The sequence below is a fragment of the Cervus canadensis genome, chromosome 18 (assembly GCF_019320065.1).
Source record: "Cervus canadensis isolate Bull #8, Minnesota chromosome 18, ASM1932006v1, whole genome shotgun sequence".
Classification (NCBI taxonomy): Eukaryota; Metazoa; Chordata; class Mammalia; order Artiodactyla; family Cervidae; genus Cervus; species Cervus canadensis.
The window spans coordinates 17,161,156-17,166,144 of NC_057403.1; positions in this window are offsets into that span (position 1 = coordinate 17,161,156).

Genomic DNA, 4,989 nt, shown 5'->3' on the forward strand with positions numbered 1-4,989 from the left:
AGCGACTCTGCCTACAGAGACCTCCCGGACTACGCTTCCCAGAATTCCCGACAGGAGCACGGACACAACCACCGCCTGGAGCGGAAGTTATTCAACGACGGTATTCCCTTACTACACTAACCAGAATTTCCAGGCACGTCCTAGCCTTCGAAAGGGCTGGTTGCTATACTGAGCTTGTGGATTGTATTTTCACAGCATCCCCGCTCGGAACGAATTTCGTAACCCCGCCTCCCTGGAGCCGAAACGTTTCCAAACCTAGAGCGCTCTACTGCGCAATTATGTATTTTCTGCAGCAGACAATGCATTAACATCGCCTTTTCAGAGCGTAATTGTCTCTGGGATTATTAAGAATTCAGTATTTTCTTGATGCTTTATATAGTCTCTTAATTATCTACAGCGTTCCATTATTCAGTTATTCGACCATTATTTCAGTGAAGTATCAACTTACTATTACTTGAAATAAAATACAATAAAAAGCTGAAGATGCCTGAGAAAGCTTACTGAAAACACAATCATTTACATAGCTTTCTTGGTCTTTTACAAACTATTCCTTCCAGACTAGACAACAAACAAATCAAAATGAGGTTGGGGACTGCAAATAGCTTGGTTATTCCCAATTCAGGTTCATAGTAGTTGGATGACCTCAGCTAAGAAAATTATGCTGAGTCTCAATATCCTCCTTTTTAAATGGGCAGATAACCCACCTCCCTGGGCTTTTGTGAGAATTAAATGTGATTTGTATCAAGCCCTTAAAATGGCTATTATCAGTATTATTTATGCCCAAGTATTCCTCCTACCCACTCCTATTCTATTCAACAAATATTTAAACATGTAGCAGAATGTGTAATAATTATTAAAATAAACTTCTCCACTGAGAAGAGAGATGATATGGCAAAAAGAAGGATGCTAAATCCTACTCAGGCTGAGCTTCTGCTGCTAGGACCTGGAATCATTCAGTTCTCCTTCCTACAGCCCTCTTCAAATTAGGGCTAAGAAAGGAAAGGAAGCAGGAAGAAATCAGAACTCTATATCCCTTGTGCATGCACACTATCCTGGAGACACATACCAATTCCACTTCTGAGACAGAAAATGAATCCAGAAAGAATCAAGGAATAGCCCAGATTCCTGCAGGGATCAGAGGGCTAGTAGTACTGCAGGTGGAAATCTGATCTCTTCCTGGACTCATACAAGTTTTCAGGTAACTGAACATCTGGAAGCAAGATCGCTTGGAGAAGTATCAATGACCTCAGATATGCAGATGACACCACCCTTATGGCAGAAAGCAAAGAGGAACTAAGAGCCTCTTGATGAAAGTGAAAGAGGAGAGTGAAAAAGCTGGCTTAAAACTCAACATTCAAAAAACTAAGATCATGGCATCCAGTCTCAACACTTCATGGCAAATAGATGGGGAAACAATGGAAACAGTGAGAGACTATTTTCTTGTGTGCCAAAATCACAGCAGATGGTTATTACAACCATAATATTAAAAGATGCTTGTTCCTTGGAAGAAAAGCTATGACCAACCTCAACAGCATATTAAAAAGCAGAGACATTACTTAGCTGATAAAGGTCTGTCTAGTCAAAGCTATGGTTTTTCCAATAGCCATGTATGGATGTGAGAGTTGTACCATAAAGAAAGCTGAGCACTGAAGAACTGATGCTTTTGAACTGTGGTGTTTGAGAAGACTCTTGAGAGTCCCTTGGACTGCAAAGAGATCCAACCAGTCCATCCTAAAGGAAATCAGTCCTGAATATTCACTGGAAGGACTGATGCTGAAGTTTCAATACTTTGGCCACCTGATACGAAGATCTGACTCATTGAGAAAGACCCTGATGCTGGGAAAGATTGAAGGAAGGAGGAGAAAGGGACGACAGTGGATGAGATGATTGGATGGCATCACTGACTCTATGGTCATGTTTGAGCAAGCTCCAGAAGTTGGTGATGGACAGGGGAGCCTGGAGTGCTGCAGTCCATGGGTTCACCAAGAGTTGGACACGACTGAGTGACTGAACTAAACTATACATTCCTTAACTGAAGAAACCTTTCAACCTTTTATTTGTGACTATCTCATTTAACTCTCCAAACAATTTTACTAGGTAGGTAATGTCATGCCCCTTATTTTACAGAAAATGAATCCCACCTCTTTTAGGTCATCACAGAGCACTAGGTTGAATTCTCTGTGTACCCACAATTCTTGATTATGCTCCCAGAATTCCCCAGGAGATAATGGTCACACCATGCCCCTCTGCAGAGGCAGTTGGCTACCTACACAAAGCTGTTGGACTACACGTCCCAGAACCCCGATGTCACTGCCTTCCTAGGACAGAAGGTCAGCTACTACCCTTAGAACCTGGATTACATTTCATATGATTCCAGAGTACAGTCAAGCAACTTGATTAAACATGTTCACTTATTGGATAATCAATCTAATTTTTCATGTATTTACTTGCTATAGCAATTGCTTCTTTTAAAAACTTGCCTATTCATATCTTTTGTAGTCATATCCATATTCCTATTGGGGTTTCATTATCTTAAGATTCATGTTAAGGATTTTAATCCATTTTCTAGCATATATGTCAAATAGGTTAATATACGTCAAACAGGTCAATATTTTCAGCCCAGTTGACTGTCTTTTACGTATGCTGCCTTAACATTGGGAAATTAAAATTGCTTCATACAGAATTGATTGTTGTTGACTGGAGCTTTGTGCATCCATAATGAGCAGTTTTTTCTGTGCGCCATTACTATTCCACGTGTTTTAAAATTATTAATTTCATTTAACTTCCACAATCCCATTGAGTAAGTACTATATAATTATACCCCAGCGACTGATTCAGAGATTAACTTGCCCAAAGTTATAACACTAGGAAGTGGCTGTGCTGATTGCGAATCAAGGAGAGGCTGGGGGAATACAGAACCCAGAAGTGAAGTGAAATGAAATGAAAGTTTTAATCACTCAGTCGTGTCTTTTTTTTTTTTCCACCCCTGTCAGTCGTGTCTGACTCTTTGCGACCCCACGAACTGTAGCCCACCAGGCTTCTCTGTCCATGGCAAGATTCTCTAGGCAAGAATACTGCAGTGGATTGCCATTCTCTTCTCCAGGGGATGGAACCATGGTCTCCTGCATTGCAGGCAGATTCTTTACCTTTGAGCTACAGGGAAGTCTAAAATTTTGCTAGTGGCCACAAGTATAGTGCGTGCTCAGTCGCTTCAATGATGTCCGACTCTGTGCAACCGCATGAACTGTAGCCTGCCAGGCTCCTCAGTCCATGGAATTTTCCAGGCAAGAACACTGGAGTGGGTTGCCATGCCCTCCTCCAGGGGATCTTCCCGACCCAGGTGTCCAACCCGTGTCTCTCTTGGGTCTCCTGCACTGCAGGCGGGTTCACCGGCGAAGCCCATCCATCAAAAAAAGCCATGTATTATACCAGCCCGCTCCCAACCAACTGCTCTGCAAACGCTAGGATTTTCTGCCGAGAAGGAAACGCAAATGCTTCTAACCCTTGTCACCCACCGACCATCGCTTCTCTTCCAGGACCACTGTTGGCCCCTTGCCTAGACTGAGTAAGCGCGGAGCTGTTACTGGGATTCAAGTCACCACTGCATAAAGGGAGTGATGGCCGCAACCTCCCGTGAAACGGAAGTTCTTCCGAGTCACTTCGCAGGTTCCGGAGACTCTCCGAGAGGGCAATACCCGGCACTCCTGAATAGGAAATATTGTTGAGTGCACGAAACTTCTGAACTACAGTTCCCAGAAACCCCAAAGGGGTATGGGAGGTATGGGGCTACAGCCCTGCCTGTCTGGGGTGGAACTGCTTCCGACTACACCTCCCAGAATCCTCTGCATGGTAGTGATTCCGCCTTCCCTCCACTATTTCTTTGGGTTAAACGCAACCTGAGTCATTTAAGCACGGTTAGCATTTGGCCTTTTTCTTTTTTGTAATTTTTTTTTTTTTTCAAGAAGAAAACTAGAACGTGGGGATTTAAAGGAAATATAGATTTGGGGGGGTGGGGTGGCAAGAGAAGCTTCTCACATGTAAAGAAAATGAACACATGTTAGCAGGAAAGCTATGCCTATGACCAGAAGACTTGCTCTGTGCTGCACTGGACATCGACCTTAAGGAACATGGAATCTCCGACTTGATTTGACTCCATTGTCTCTATATATGCCTGTATTCATCTACTTCTGACTTTGCTGTCTAGCATATACTATTTACTCTAAGGTGCCAAGCATAAGGAGTTCCAAGCACAGGCCATGAAACAAACTGCCTCCTTGTTTCTGATAAATGAGAAGAGCTGCATGGGCAAAGAACTGGAGAAAATACTGTAATAGGGGAAAAGTCTGTTTCCTTGGAATTTTTTAAGTTCAAACTCAAGCTTTCCTTTGACTACTCCTGTATTGTTCTTTTTGATACCATATATTTGCTATGAATATTTCTTTTCTTCCAGTCTTTTTAAACAAGGTGAGGTCATTATTATTTAGGGCTGGGGGATAGGTAAGTTGATGTGGGAGATGGAATCCATATAACTACAAGTGAAACTACAGGAAGTATGTACTTAGCACTTTCCTCTGGGCAGGAAATAATTTAAAAAGTGAAACTTCTAAAAATAGTACATAAGTATTGAGAATAGTAACATGAAGTACTAAATACATATAGGTTAAATTCAACACTTATCAACATTATGCCATACTGGCTTCATGTATCACTTTAAAATTTTGTTACTAAAGAATTTTAAGGACTTCCCAGGTGGTGCAGTGGTAAAGAATCTGCCTGCCAATGCAGGAAACGCAAGATATGCGGTTCGATCCCAGGGTCAGGAAGATCCCCTGGAGCAGGAAATGGCAACCCATTCCAGTATTCTTGCCTGGGGAATCCCACGGACACAGGAGCCTGGCGGGCTACAGTCCATGGGTTTACAAAGAGTCAGACATGACTGAGCACACTCATAAAGAATTTTAAAGCAGTCTTTAACACTATCATTTCCTT